The sequence below is a fragment of the Pithys albifrons genome, chromosome 6 (assembly GCF_047495875.1).
Source record: "Pithys albifrons albifrons isolate INPA30051 chromosome 6, PitAlb_v1, whole genome shotgun sequence".
NCBI classification, from domain to species: Eukaryota; Metazoa; Chordata; class Aves; order Passeriformes; family Thamnophilidae; genus Pithys; species Pithys albifrons.
The window spans coordinates 4,442,247-4,458,556 of record NC_092463.1 but is presented as its reverse complement, the minus strand read 5'-3'; the positions used below and the strand labels follow the sequence as shown (position 1 = coordinate 4,458,556).

Genomic DNA, 16,310 nt, shown 5'->3' with positions numbered 1-16,310 from the left:
TAAATAAGAACAATTACAGAATTACAGGGGGGGATTACTTCTGAAGGGGGGAAAAAAAAATACCCATGGCTTGTATTCTCAGTGGTGATTCTATTTGACTTCATCATTAAGAAAAGTATTCAGAGCATCTAAAGGGTGAAGAGCGGAGGAGTGTGTTTTCTTTTCGATATGATAGCTGCATTCAAGTTATTCTTCCCTCCACAATAGATTTTACCTAGCTTTATCTTCATAGGAAGCTGCTTTCAGTTGAAAAGCAGGAGTGAATAGGAGTGTCATGACATAGGATTAACAGTACAACCGGATAGGAAATCAAATGTTTGAGATGAAAAAATGGAGAATGTGACATGCATGGGGAGAGTGAACCGGCAGCGCTTCGCCGCGACGAGGGAGCAGATAATGTGTGATTATCTGCCGAGGTCCTCGAGACCTGGACTTTAATTCAACTTCCAGAGACACACAGCCCATTTTAACCAGTCAATCTCTGCTATGAATCTAATCACAAGGTAAAACATTCCCGGGAACTGCCTTACGGAGCGCTAATTACAGATGAAACCAGCCTGAGCCTTGGGGAAAAAAGGCATAAAGAAGGAAAGGCACAGTGGTTCTCCAGCTCAGGGCGGGCACTGCAACTAAGGAGAGATCCAACAAGTGCCAGAACTAAAGAGCAAAACTAAGATTTGAAGTCTGGTTTATTTTATTGTTTCACAAAAGCTCAATAGCTCTATGATGAGCTCTGATCAACAGCATCTAAACCACATACTGCCATCGGAGCCTTCAGACCATCCCAGTAACCCACCCACACCAACAGAAATGCACTTGGTCTTGCTTTAGGACTCAAATGCATTTGCAACTCTCCACTTGCTGTTGAAATTCACTGTAGAGACCAACCTGCAATAATACTTTTAACAGGCTCTAATCTCTCTGGTTTCAGTTTGAGACCAAGAGGCATTTCATATCATCAGCACTGGATTTATATTGTATGCTCAGAAAACAGAAATGGATTTCCAGGGGGTTTAATTTATCAATATCTAGTCTTTCTGGGAAACATTAGTTTGCATAGGAAAAGGGGTTAAAAGAAGGTTTAAATGATGTGTCTAATATTTCCTAAAAACTTTGTACAAAAATATTCTATGCCACAAAACCCCATTAAATATGCAAACTTTAATATACATTCCTCAGTAACAAATGTACAGTTAGATAACACATAAAGAATTATGAATGACTAATTATATTTTGCATATTTACAGCAAAGACAATTAGCAAATAGCTTTTATATGCAAAATAAATGAAAAAGTAATTAAGATGCACTAACTAGAGCAGCAATATCAAGTCTGTTGTCTTGTGATTCATTCCTAACAAACATAATAATTATGCATTCATTGTCATATAATTAAAACAGCTCTGTCCTTTAGAAAACTGGTTATTTACTGTATAATAACCTGAAGAGTGGCAGAAGTTCCTCATAATGGTGAGAAGGATAATTAAATATTTCTTCCTGGTGTCTGCTCACTCCGTTGAGTTTATTATCTTAAACTTGTGCAAGAAAACATTTCCTCTGCAGTTCCAAAAGCTCACCTGTTCCCTGCTGGAAAGTTATGCCTTTGCCATGCCCCACTCCCAAGCCAACTGGCCAAAACCTCCCTGGGTGCTGCCCAAATGGGAACAGCATTAAAACCCATTCCAGGATGGGAAAGCTCAGGGGTCCAGCCAAGGGAGGATAGGAATGCTCTGGTTAAGGCCCAGGGGTTTCTTCTCTTCCATGCTGTGACCTTGGTTGAACTTCTTTGGTGTCATTGCCAGAGATGGCCACATGTTTCATTTTGTGCATGCAGAATATTGTATCATATTCTATCATATTGTATTGTGTATCAGTGAATCATAAACGTTCTGGGTTGGACATGAATGCAAGGGCAGCAGCACATCCTTGCAGGAGCAGAGATTATTCCCCCCACACCTCAGCTCCCCAGCTGTAACACAGGCACCACCACACCTCCCCTCTCTGTCTTTTCCCATTCCCTCCGTTTCCCAGCTCTTATTATATCTCAATAAAACATAATAAATCATCCAGTCTCAACTGGAACCCTTAATCACTACTGAACAGAACATTAATATCCAGCACTGTAAGCCGTCTCCGTAATACCAATATCATCAAGCACTTCTTTTTTTGTCTTAAAATTCTGTTTTGCTCTAAACCTCGAGCGCGGAACCCGCCGAGCTGCAGTGGAGGAAACCCACTGTAATTGCTTGGCTGCACGTACTGCTGGCCTGGCTCAGTAATCGGATTCCAGGGACTCAATAGGTAAGGGGCAGGGCAGGAGGAGCCGAGTTCACCTACGCAAGCTGGGACGGAAGGACTTAGCCCGTGCTGCCGGTCAGGCTTCACCCTCCTCTCCAAGCCCCTGGCATGGGTTCCCTCTCCTGTCCCAGCCACTCATGAGAGGAAGGGATATTCATTCCTTTCAATGTTTCTCTCCAAAGTGGCCTTTCCTCTTATTATTTGGGCAAAACTAAACAATTATTGCTGGTGGAAGGAGAAACCCAAGCGTGGAAGGGTCTATGTGGTAACACCAGAGATGTCCCCATGGGCAGCTCAGGACCAGCCCCGCGTGGCCTTGCACAGAGTCCAGAGTGGGTTTTATTCTCTTTGGTTCCTGCCACCAGAGATTTGAGGTATCCTGATACCCATCCTGAAGGGATGGGTCAGCCAAGCCCTGCTGTGGGACACGCAGAGGGAAAGAAATGACGGGACAGCAGCTCGCAGGAACACTGGAAATAGCACAGTGCTTGTCACGAAGTGCCCTCCGGAAGGCAGGGGATTTTTGCACAGATTTCTTAATACTCCAAGGGAAAAAAAAATAGAGTCCTTTTGGGCTTTGTTATACAATTCATGTACTCAGATTTCCTCATCTGCTCATTTCCATGTCAGGAATGCAATGGGACTTCACCTGACCTGCATGGAGGGACCCTCTGGACTACACCCTGCAGAGTGATATATTTTTTAAAGAGCATTATGTATCCTATGATGCTTAAGTACCAAAGGGTGCCCATCCCACCCCATTTCTAATTCAGTACTTAGTGTTTAGTACAGAAAAAGGGAATGGGTCATATTTTCTATTAAATCCTGGAGACATTTCAGTGCCTTTAGGGCACACTGACACTCCCCGGGGGTGACCTGTTGCTTTAGTGGATTTCTCAAAAAGCTCTGTCCTTCTCTGTTATGCCCTTTGAGGCAACCCTAAGAATTTGTAGTTCTTCTGAGCAACCAGGGTTTACTCACTTCTTGCATAGCCAACATCTAGGTCATTGCTTGAGTCAGATAAGGATGGAGGGGAAACATGAGTAAGTACAGGCAAAGCACCTATGATTCCTTTGGGATGCTGACCCATTTTCCCAGTACTGCAAACCACCTCCACCACACATGGAGGAATGGGGAGCACTAGCCATGCTATGGGGTGCAATAGCCACCCTTTGAGGGGAGCAATACCCATCCTACAGGGACTGTGAACTCCCCAGAGCCTCCAAGGTGTCAGGATACAGCAGTTCTGTGCCCAGCTCTGTGCAGAGCTGTCAGGATGACAGACTTAACCTCCCTCTGTCCCTGTTTACCCAAAGTAAGAAGATTGTAAGGCTTAGTTAATGTTTGTAAGTGCCTCAGGGTTCTTATACGGTAGGCACTATGTACATGCAAGTGTATTATAATACATGTCATAAGAAGAATTAATAAAGCATAATGTATTAATTTAAAGGTAGCAGACACTCGTGCGCGATAGCCTTTCTAGCTGCTTCTTTACAGGCACCCAGAAAATGGCATTTAAGTTAAAATCAGGTTAAAGAAAAATAATGTAGTCAATCACTGCTGGATACTGAGTCAGTAAATATCAATTATATGAAGTGAGTCACCAATAAGAACTTTGATAAAATCAGATGGCAGGGAAAGGACGCTTGGAGAGACAGATGTGACATGTATTCATTTCAGAAGATATTCTGTTCTTTTTGGAAACCTGGCTTTTATCTTGAGCACCTCTTTTAAAATGTTGGGGATCCCAGAAGCAGCCAGGCACAAAAGCAGGAGGATGGTCATTTTGCCTCAGAACTTTGGTGATAGACAATGTGAGCCCTCAGGAAAAAAACCAGGGGGCCTATCTGAAATCAGGGTGAGAATCAAAAGCCCTTTAAGCATTCCCAAAAATAGAGGCATCTATTTGGTTTAAGTATTGGGAGAAAGGAAAGTGTAGGCAAAGCAAGGTGGAAATGCAATCATAGACGTGCTCAGTGAGGGGTGGCACTAGGCAGTATTGGAATTAGGATGGAGTAGGACCTGCCTGTGGCCTGGATTCAGGAAAGTGGTGAGGTAGGAGCAGAGCTTCAAGTGCTGGAGGATCCCGTGGAGAGCTCTGGGACCTCACTGGTGCCTACAGAGACACCTGCTCACAGAGGGCATCTCCCTATTTCAGCTTCTTCTTTAATCTTAAATCAAAAACTGCATTGTTGGAGGTCTTTTTGCCTTTCCAAGGTTCTGCACCCCCTGCATTTCTCCTTCTGCCATAGAACTTTCCCCCAGCCTTGTCACCCCAGGCACAACCTTAGCATGGCCATGGGCCAACAGCCAGGCTTTACCTACAGTACAGGTACAGAGAGCCCTGCTCATGGGTAGGGATAAGAGGCCTTTGGTAAAGGAATAAAATGAGCTCTTTCTCTCTCTCTCTCTCTGCATAAAAGGCAGAGAGTAAATAAAATTCCAGCAGCTACAAGCTGGAGACATTATACTGTCATAATCCAGAAATGAACATTGATTCTGAAGAAGTCGCTTCTTCAAACTTTAACGCAACAATTAAGTATTCCATTGTCATGGCTCAATTAAATGGTATGGCCTGAGAAAATTGGGGATTGTAAAGTGAGGATGGAATGTGCTTTGATCCTCTTTCCAGGGTTATTGTTTCATTAATAAATGAACATGTCATTTGTCTCACCAGAGGGAGCTCCTGCCCTCCAGGCTTTTTCCCTTTTTTGTTCAGGTTTTATAAAGATGAATTTCCAGTGCTCTGAAATACCATGGATTAGTAGTTAAGCCTGACAGCACTTCGGGGAGTAGTGGGCTTAAAGTGCCTCACACAGGTCTCCAAAGCACTTGTTTACTAATAGAGGAAATCAGCGACCGTCTGCAGCTGCTGATATCGCATTACCATTTGGAAAGACAGTAGCTGAGATAACAAATCACACAGTTTTAATAATTACTCCTGCATTCCAGTTTTTTGTTTCCTGCGTAACTGCAAAGGCTGGATTTCTTCCAAATAAACAGATAAAAACAGTATGGAACTTTTATCTTTTAATGATAATGACAACACATCATGTTTCACTAAAAGTTTCCTGCTGAATTTTTTTCTGATTTCTAGAGTTTCAATAAAATGTAATTATACTTTATAATTCCACTCTTTTAATCTTCACTTCAAAAACTATTCACAGTTAGCAAGTTTGCAAGGCACGGAGAGGGGGTGAGGAGCAGGAGTCGACTTCCCCCACATCGGGCTGTTCAGAAATTCTGTCTGGGGGTAAACCTGTCATTGAAACGGCACAAACTGAGCTGCTTTGCATTCAAATTAATACCTAGTTTAATTTGAATATAAAATAGCTCCATTTATGTGGTTATTAAGAAAAAGTAACAAAACCATTTGGCGATGAATGGATGTCTAAGAGAGGATACACTTGCAACCTATTTCTTTTCCATTCTCGGGGGGGTTTTATTCCTCCTTTTTTAATCCATTAGGTACTTGGGAATCAGGATGTTTTCATATAGATAGATAAGGCTTTAAAACAAAGCAATATCTATAAAATCTGGATGGTTAATCAATAATCTGGGAGTCAAAAACTTCTCATTAACCCAACAGTGAATTGGGCTTCACGGGTTTTGTTTGAGCACATCTTCCCATCTTGTTCTTTGCGACGCTCAGAGAAAAGCCAGCGGTGTCAGTCACAGCTTTTCTCACTAAATAATTTTATAGATTTATTTAGGAAACCAGAGAAAAGGAGGAAGAGAAGAACACCACAATTAGACCTTCCCTTTCCAACTCAAAAATGTCCAGAGTTAAAGGTAAGGTAAACTTTTCTCACAGCTTTTAGTTTGCTTACCATCAGCCCATGTTCCACTGGGTGATTAAAGAAAGCTTTTTTAAAGCATTACTTCAGAATGATCTTAATTGGTGCAAGGTTGAGCCCTTTCTAGGAGGGGAGGGAAAAGGTTGAATAGCCTTTTCAAGTCACATGAAAGTTTCTAGGATGAATGTACGATAATTAGATTAATAAGTAGCTTAATTTATCACAGCTAAGGATTTCAACAGCCACACATTAGAGCAAGAAAAAAAAGATTAGTGTGATTCCAGTTTGTAAAAAATTGTACTGAAACTTGATTAACCTTAAATACAAAGTGCCTTTCTTTTTTTGTGTGTAAATTCAGTAGTTAAGGGGGAAAAAAACACTAAAATAATCAGGAAAGTCCTGTTTCATTCCTTTGTGTGCAGTAGCTAATGAGAGATACCGAGGTTGCACAAAACAACTTTTCCCTGCGAGGTTATTCTTCCTAGAACATGGATTTAAAGGAAATCCACAATCCCTACCACTGCTGCAGACCCTGAAGATCTGTGTGAGGCACGAGATCACGTGTGCAGGGGTTAAAAATGTCTCCAGAATCTGCCGTTTTCATTTTCAAATAAGAGAAAAGGAAGCAGCAAGAAAAGAGATGACCTGTATATTTTGGTAAATGCAAAGTTCTATTCACCTGAGTCACAGTAATGCAAGGGGGATGAGAAGGGTGGCAGGCAGAGGTGTGGGAGACAACTGGAGGCCAAACTAACGAGGAGGGTGCAATTAGGGATGACAATTAGCCAGGCAATATTCCCTCAACCTCTACAATGCAGCATCATTTCAACATTGCCGGTATCAGCCTAAAATCAAAGGTGGCAAACACCACAGCAGAGCAACTCAGTGCAAAAAACCCTCATCCATGGGTGGGAGATTCATGGAAAATATTGCCAGGGCATCCAGCTTTCTCCTCACCACCATTCCTGCTTCTTTGCAGGGCAATCCCTTAATAGAGAGTGAAATCTGCTGGGCTGTTTGATGTTCCATCGGCCGCCGAGGCTGCTTTCGGAGGTGTCGTTATTTATCAGCGCTAACGTCAGCTCTCATTAATCTGATTCCTTAACTCCTGTACCACGGCAGACAAAAATTCCCAGCGCTTTTTATTCAGCTGGCTGGCAGCAGGGCCAGCAGAGCCCATGGAATGTTCTGGAGGGTGCTGGTGTGGCCCCTGTCAACACCCAGCAGCCACCATCACTTTGAGGAGGTCTGATGCAAACCCAGCGGCGGTGAGGTGTGGGATGCTCAGTTTGTGACTCCCTGTCCTGAATCCCTCTTTGAAAAGAGGATGATAAGGGGGAACTTTGTTCCTATTTGTAGGAAACCACTAATGAAACTACTGAGAGCCTACAAAAAAAAATTATTAAATGAAATTTAAAAAAAAGTAACGAAATGAGAAGGGAAAGTGGTTTCTTTAATTTTATCTCACACTTAAGAGATGACTAAGAGAGCTAATGAAAGGGAGTGTAATTATAGCCCAGATAGTGCACATGGCACACGCAGGAACGTGGGGAAGGTTAACTCTGGCAAAGGGAGATCATACAAACCCAGGTGGCTGAGGGCACTCATGCATCGGCCTGTTTGATAAGATTGATAACTGTAACCAGTAGCTCAGGAGAATCGATTTCCACTGCCGGGGATCTCTCTGGATGCTCTCATCTTTTCTTCTGTTTACATGAAAGTGAAGCTTTCAAGATGTTTTATCATCTAATGGCGAATATGACACACAGTTACAAACGGAATCTTTTTTTAATCTCAGAATGGAAAATTTAAGCGGGGCAGTGGTTTGCTTTAATTATGTATATTGAACAAATTTGAAGAGATGAGAAGAAACTTGTTTTTCAGCCCACTGAACCCAAGTGCTTGCCTGTAATCTAAAATGGATATCTAATTATTGCTTAACATTATTTATTTAGGAGGAGTTACGACCTCTAATTTGCCTTTAAATGATTAATTTAGTGTTTAAATAAAGCTCCTTTTATTTAATAATGTTTTCTTTAACCAATCTTCACTAATGTCAATAAACTCTTTGTTTAACCTTCTTAAAGGAAACATTTCCTCAGCTCTGAGACAATTATGAATTACCAAAACCCATATAGAAAAATGAGCTAAGTAATTATCTAATATTATTGCAGTGTGCTTAAGAAGGGAATATTCCACACCAATAACACAAGACAAGAAAGATGAAACAAGCTTTTCTAAATATTGAGTATTTTAAGCAGTCTGGAGCTTTTTGAGGGGATAAGACAGCACAGAAATAGCCCAAAATACTAATAGCTTGACTAAATAAATTCTTCCACTTCCATTAGCATCCTAAAAACGTTCTTGGTTTGGGTTCCAGGCACAACAAAGCAGCACAAATATCCCTGTGCCCTAAGTAGAGAGATGGCCAAATGAAATGCAGGTGCCCTCCTCCTGTCCCCAGCCCTCAGCAGGGCACCCTCACCTATGGCCAAGGTGACTTTGCACCATGATGGTGTTCTCTTGATGTCCAGTTACCAAAGAGAATGAGCTCAGGCATGGAGCCACATTCCCAAAACTCTGCTCCAGACCTTTGGCTGTTTTATGGAGCAGACCCCCACATGAATATCACATTAGGTATACTGGCCACTGATTTTTAAAGCAAGGGCCTTTTGGCAGTCCAAGAGTCATAGAAAAAATTGGGTTGGAAGGAACCTTTAAAGGTCATGAAATCCAACTCCCCTGCAATGAGTAGGGAAAAGTGTGAGTGCTGTGTATTAACTGTGGAGCACCATTTCTACATAATAAATTGTGTTTGTGATAATGCTTTCCTGGTCTTGCTTAGATCCTCTTACTTTGCTCTGAAGAGCTGGGAAGATCACTGGAAAAAAATAGGCACCACAAACAAATCTAAAATTGTGTCTAAGAGGCCGGAGAGGCAGGAGGTAAGTGATGGGACATGAAAAGAACAGAGAGCTTCCAGTGGGAGTCAGAAACAGAAAAGCCAGGAGTGGGAGAAAGTGGGGAGAAAGAGTAAGGAGAGACCAATTGTCCAGAGAAGCTGTGGCTGCCCCATCCCTGGAGGTGTTCAAAAGCAGCCTGAATGGGGCCTTGAGCAAAGTGGTCCTTAAGGTCCCTTCCAACCCACCCAACCATTCTGTGATTCGGTGATTCCATGGTTTAGAGACTGCAAAATATCCAAGGATTGAGGTTCACAGGCTCAAATAAGTGTTGAAGTTGGCATGGTTGTCCACGAGCAGCTCAGGCTGCCCAAGATCATGTCCAACCTGACTTTAAGTATCTCCACAGATGTAGATTCCACAGCTTCTCTGGGCAGCCTGATCCAGTTGTCAATCACCCTCATGGCAAAACCAGGTTTTCCAATGTTCAGATTGAGTTTCCTTTGCTCATGTATGGGATGAAATCCCAGGCTTGGGCTTGTCTTATTATTGACTCTAAAGCTGAGACCATCAAGGAATGACCCCCACAAGTGAAGGTGAGACAGGTTCAGTGTTACAGAGGGAGCAAAGTGTGAAACTGCTCAGGAGTGGTGGGAGATCACTGGGGTGGAATCACCTGTCTCTTGAGGGTACAAGCCTGGATAAATGTCCTAAGTGGGGAAAGAAAGGGTGGATAAACATGGCACAAACTGAGAAGGGGGTAAAAATTGCAGCAAACTCTTAGAAGAGAAAAATATTAAGGGGAGGGGTGAGTTCCAACCAAGCATTAGAATCATGGAATCATTAAGGCTGGGAAAGACCTCCAAGATCATCAAGTTCAACTTTTATTAGTAGTAGAGCTACAGGAGAGACTGTGTGAGAAATGTCTTGTCTTCCCTTAACCACCCTGCTTACCACTTGGAGATCCAGTGGTGGAGGTCTGAATAGAGCTGAGGCCATTTCCAACTTGGGAAAGGTCCTGCCCTTGCTATAGGCAGAGCTGAAAGGGTCCACACTTTCAAAGCTCTTCTCTTGCACAGCAAAGGCAGCAGCAGAGCATGGGAGAGATTTTGTGCAATTACTTCTTCCAGGTCTTATTGAAGATCCCAGGAAGAAGGGGAGAAAGTGTCCACATTTGATATATGAGGGCTGAGCAAGAGTGAAGGACAGCATGAAAGCCATGGCAATGCAGAGATAAAAGGGAAAAAGAAAAGAAATATCAGCCTGAAGGGCCACCCAGGGGTATCACCACTCACCACTCTTGCTCCTCAACACCTGAAAACACTGAGCACTCCCCTGCTCTGCTCACAGTTTCTCCCTTCCCTGACACAAAAGATTATACTTTGACTTCTATTTTTTTATTAATTAATTCTACAACTGAGCTTTGCTAAAGAGTTAAAGAGCTTTTAAGTATTTCCTGAAGTTTGAACATCATAGTTTCAATTTTTCCCCCAACCATATGGGCTAAGACCTCATCTGAGTTGTAGATGTATAAAACAAACAAAATCTCTAATCCGTTATCCTTATTCCATATCTAGGATGTCACACTGGGATGACCAATTTCCAGCTGATTTGGTAGGAGGAACATCCATGTCCAGTTCATTCCTTCTGTCCCACCTTGTCCCTCATGTTGTACCCCATCCTCTGAAAACTCAGAGCATCTGAGAGCACAGAGCAACAGAGCCCAGCTGATGCCATCAGTACAACCCATTTAACACTCACCCCAACGCTGATCTCTGAGCAAGTGGTGACTTGGATCCACAAAATGAATGAGGATGGCCTGGGAGACCCTCCAAAGTCCCTTCCAAAGTGAGTTGAGTTGGATAAGCTGCCACCATGACATTCCCTCAATCTGCACCAGCACATAATGGAGTGAAGATTTCAATCCTGCCTTCAGCTTTGGTTCTCCATGTTGGCTTCTCTTTCCAGGGAATGCAGCTGTGCCACCAGTTCAGATATTTCAGGAGGGCCAAGACCCCCACGGCCTCTATGAGAAAGGTGAGTGAAAGGACAGTGAGTAAATAAGTGTCTTAAAATCTTCAGCCCACAGCCCACCACGAACTGTTGCCCCTGACATGTGATAGGAAGCAAAGCACGATCCCAGCTGGGTGCCAGGTAAATGGGCAGGTGTGTTTGCCCCCAGGCAGCCTGAGGACATGCCACCCCCTCCTGAACACAGCCTGTTAAAGAGGCATCTTCCTTTCAAGAGCTGTTTACCTCTGGGCTGCTGACTCCAGGAATGGCCAGCTGCTCATCACGGGTCAAGAAGCGCCTGGTTAAAAGGTCCCGCCCCACCCTGGATGCGGCACAGACAAGTCCCTCGGGACCTGCTTGGCAGCACAACAACACACAGACCTGACCCACAATACCCACAGGAGTCCTCCTAAGGTTAGAAGATGACATGGCTTGTCCCAGCAGGCATGGGAGGAATTTTGCCAAGAAACACCCAAAAACCTCTGCTGTGATAGGCAGAAGGCAAGTCCTCTCTGTCAGTCTGTGTACAATCCTCAAATAGGGATAGGATGGATGCATCCAATCTTTTTTATTATTTTCATTTTAAAAACATGGTATTGTGACTTTTTTAGAATGCTGGATGGGCAGGAATTAAGAGAAGGATTTCTTGCATCCACCACCTGTTTATGCAGGACTTGCACTGTGCTCTGAGATGCTAGAGAACCTTACTCACCAAAAATAAAAATTTACCAATATGGCTAAAATAAAACCTGCTGGTCAGCAAGGAGTTTATTTTGCTTCTTTCCCTTCTGCCTGGCTTTAATCAGCCCTGCAAAATTCCCACTGCCTGCATCGATGGGAATATGTAATATTGTTTGATGAATGAATAAAATATCAGGCAGGAGGTGTCTTGTTTGTCTGTGTCTTCATTATCCCCTTCCCTATCCCAGAGTTAGTGCATGGACTGTGTGACTGGACCAGTGTGTCCTTCTTTCCTGGTCATTCCCTGTTTGATTTGTACTCCCAGCTGGAAGACCTGGACATAGGTTAAGATAGAAGACATTTGATGCTGTACAAATAACAAATAAGAAGAGAATCCCTCCAGAAAAAGTTCAGAGTTTTGCCAGATTTTACTTCCCCCTGAATATTTTTCCTTGCTAGAACTTTCACACATTTTAAATCTGTAACAGGGAATACTTCACATGATAAATTATCTTTTTTTTCCTCTTTTTTCCCTTTGTAGTTATTTAAACTGACACCATTATGGAGTTTGCTCTTGGACTGTGACCTCACTTAGGTGGTGTTGGTTGAATTTTACAGTGAAGTGCAGAAAAAGGAGCTGTTCTGGGAAGTGGGGAGAAAAGCCTCTTCCAGCCACAGGAGAGGAAAAGTGGTCAGAAAATTTCAAAATAGAAAGTTTTTTTGAAAGACAACAAACTCCCTTAAGACTTGTAACCACTTTCACTGGAAGAGATGTACAAGAATCCCTTCCTTCAATTCTGCATTTAATATCTTCTTTTCTAGGTAGGTAATCTCAGATTATTTACCAGCATCTCGTTTCTAACTCACAAGAAACTCCTGAAAGCCAGGAAAAAAATACTCCCCATCAGCCTGTTTTTGTTTTGCTCTCATGTTTATTTTCATCTTAACATTAATTGCCCCATAATGTCTGCTTGGTTTTATCAATTAGCCTTTGCAGTGGGAAAATATTTTAGTGCCTAATACAGCGTAATGATTTTTTTCCCTATTTGCCAAGGGGGTTATTAATAAATGTCCCCACTGGGGTTACAACTCTGGTGCTCTGGTGTTTGCTTTAGGGGAAATGAGGGATTGGAGGAAAATCCTAACCAAACGGAGCTATAATTAGAGGGAAAGCAGCTGCAATTAGAAGTATATGTTCAATGACACCCACGGCACTTGGGGACAAACCTCCCCTCGACTCGGGCAGGGGTGGCATCAGAGACTCTGATGCTGAAAAAAACGGGGAAAGCTCTTGGTTTTCCTGTTTTTCCAGTGTTGCATCACAGATTTGCACTGCCTGCTCAGCATATTTCTCCAAGGAAGGTTGAAAAAACCAGGAGGGTTTTCTCAGCGGAGGAGTGCAGCCCTGGCAAAGCCAACAGCAGACTCCTCTGAGCTGGGATTTTACCCTGATCTCTCACTTCTCACTATTTATTTAGCCTGAACTGCTGCCACCAGCTCTGCTGGGCTCTCTGGGCAGTTGCCAGCCAAGCAGCCCCTTCAAATGACACATCTCTGTGCACATCAGACATCCACGCCGTGTCCCATGGAGTCCTCTCCTGCAGGTACTCCAAGGCTGGATGGCAGAGCCTGGCAGACCTTGTTCTCCTCCCTGCTGCCTCAACAGACTTTGTTCACAAAGAAAATAAACAGACATTGTCCCTTTGGCTCTTCTGTCTGTTACAAATCTAAATTCTCCATCACCAGGAAACGAAACAGCTCGTTGGCTGGCCCAGGAAAATTCAATCCTGTCATCCCATACAAGTTTCTGGAAAGCCAAACTGGAAGGAGTTCTGCAGCCTGTTGAGAATTCAGGCTGAGTTAAAATATTAGGGCTTGATTTTATCAATTAGCCCAACAACAAGTTTAACAATAAGCAGCAAGGACACACACGGAATTAGAAAATGCAGCAGATGTGCAATACTGCTTAATATGGCTTTTAGCTTAATTCATCTCATTGCAGAGATCTGTAATTCCCATGCTTTGGTCTCTGAACAGCAGCTACTGATGTAACCTTTTGTCTTTCCCTGGGTTTTTTTTGGTCAAAATAATAATTTTTTAAAAACCCAAACCTAAATAATTACTATTATAGACTATTAGCTTTGAGGATTTACAGCTTTGCTTCTTTCACAGCAGAGCTTGGAAGTAATAGAATGTACTGTGGGAAAACCTGGCTATGTCCTTGCAAGTCTCTGCAGGGCTTCTTGTATTGGGGTCCCACATAGAGGCCCCATCTCTGGTAGAGAACAGATTGTTCCAGCCTAAGCTGACTGACTGCAGTGGCCTGGGATGAAACTGTGTCAGGGGAGTTCAGGTTGAATATCAGGAAAAGGTCCTTCCCCCAGAGGGTGGTGGGCACTGACCAGGCTCCCCAGGGCAGTGGGCACGGCCCCAAGGCTGCCAGAGCTCCAGGAGGGTTTGGACAATGGGACAGGGACAGGGTGGGACTGCTGGGGTGTCTGTGCAGGGCCAGGAGTTGGACTTAATCCTTGTAGGTCTATTCCAACTCGTGCTATTCTATTCTATTCTATTCTATTCTATTCTATTCTATTCTACACTATTCTACTCTATTCTACACTATTCTATTCTATTCTATTCTATTCTATTCTATTCTATTCTACACTATTCTATTCTACACTATTCTATTCTATTCTATTCTATTCTACACTATTCTATTCTATTCTACACTATTCTACTCTATTCTACACTATTCTATTCTATTCTATTCTATTCTATTCTATTCTATTCTATTCTATTCTATTCTATTCTATTCTATCCTCTTACCCTATTTCACTCATGATACCTCCCACCTCACCTGCAGAAAACAGATGGAAAGCAGGAGTAAAATGCAAGGATGTCTTACGCTCTTGTTCTCCACCCCCTGCACATGATACAGGTGGATCCACAAGACCCAAAAGATGCAACCACATTCCTGCAGATTGCTGAGAACCAGAAAAGGCACCTAAATGGAGATGAGGCTTCTCCAGAACAGCATCACCTCCACATTCTGGATGTCTGTGTTTTGACCAGAAGAAGAGCTCTGATGGACCTTCAGACTACTGATTTTCTAGTGTGGACAAACAGAGATTAAAGGTTACCAAATGAAGAATTCAGTGACTTCTTGAGAAACAACCCAAGACCTGAGCACAGCGGCCACTTCTGAGCATCCACTCTGGACACACAGTCCAGAGAAAATCTGGTCCCACCACTATTGTTTCTGAAGCAAGTGGTGCTGTCTGTGTCAGGTAAAAATATTTTATTTGCACTTCCACCAAAGCATCCAGGAGCAGCACAGAGGAATTTGGAACTGAACCTGCATAGCTTGACACCTTTTGGTATAAATCAAATATTTCTGTCCTGAGAAAAGCAAAGATGATGTCTCCATTGACTTTGGAAGGGCTCTGATTCCTGGCCAGGTATTCAACTCAACTAAATAATTTCTTCAAACCAGACCTTTCTAAATTGCCATCAAAATGCCAGTTCTGTAGACCTTGGACTATTTGGTTGCTTTAATTTCCTTCTTACCCTTTGAGCAAGGGGGTGGCTGTAATTATGTGTCTTTCCAGGGAGTCATAGAACGGTTTGGGATGGAAGTGACCTTAAAGCTCATCTGTTCCACCCCTCTCTCATGGGCAGGGACACCTTCCACTAGATCAGGATGCTCCAAGCCTCATCCAACCCACACTTCCAGAGAATAAACTTCCATGAATGTCTTTAATGATGCACACACTATTTGCATACTCTACATGTGTATTACGGATCTTTCATAGTCAAAGAAGTTTACAGTTGATTTTAAAAGTCGTTTTAAAGGGATCAGCGTTATCCCAGGGATATGTGCACATACATAAGTGTATGTTAGCAGCCCTATGGATGCACACACACACAATAAACACATGTGGCCCTCTGTATCTAACCATAGAGCTCAGCACTGTGCCCTTTCCCTACTGTGCTTAGGGGTCTAAAATGAACACCAGGCTTTTGAAGCTACTTTTATTACCTTGCCACCATCAGGAACAGCCCAACCTCTTTGACACAGACGTTAATTTTCACTTGCAGCTGTGGCAATTAGAAAGTGTGCTTAATAGAGTGTCATGTTAATTGTTGCGGAGTTAACCAATTTCTCCGTTTAATTGTCAATTGATTAACCTATTGAAATGGTAAGTGACTCAGTTTCCTTCCAGAACAAACAGCAGCCACATATTGTAGCTTCATCCAGCTGGAGGGGGTACTCTGTGATTTGCTCAGCCTCAATGTGCTGGTATTTTTCTACACCTCCCTGAGCTTTTAATTAGATGAGCCAATTTTACATGTATTTGTCTGCTGGAAAGGTTATCTGTGCTGGAGCTGACCTGCAGAGACAAGGTTGAGCCTAGCAGTCTTAATAGAAAAGGATTTCAGCTATGACTGCTGTACTTGATTGCATTGTAATGGTAATTAACTTGAGACTTTGCCTCCCTCAATGTTTTTTTGTAGCTTTAACTATGCAATGAGATGTTTCCTCTGTCATATATATGCACTTATTAAGCTCTCATTGGATTCTAATATGCATGCAAATAGTCAAGAGTTTCTTAAGGCTAATACTAC

General features: G+C 42.9%; 1 long non-coding RNA gene across 1 annotated transcript in view; it reads right to left on the bottom strand.

Annotated features, from left to right (window-relative positions):
• The window catches only part of LOC139672757 (uncharacterized), a 97,427-nt gene that overhangs the window by 27,750 nt on the left and 53,367 nt on the right, over positions 1 to 16,310 (bottom strand). Inside the window, exon 2 of the long non-coding RNA XR_011697977.1 lies at positions 10,755 to 11,019. This is a non-coding gene — a long non-coding RNA (uncharacterized lncRNA). The remainder of the gene's footprint in view (positions 1 to 10,754; positions 11,020 to 16,310) is intronic.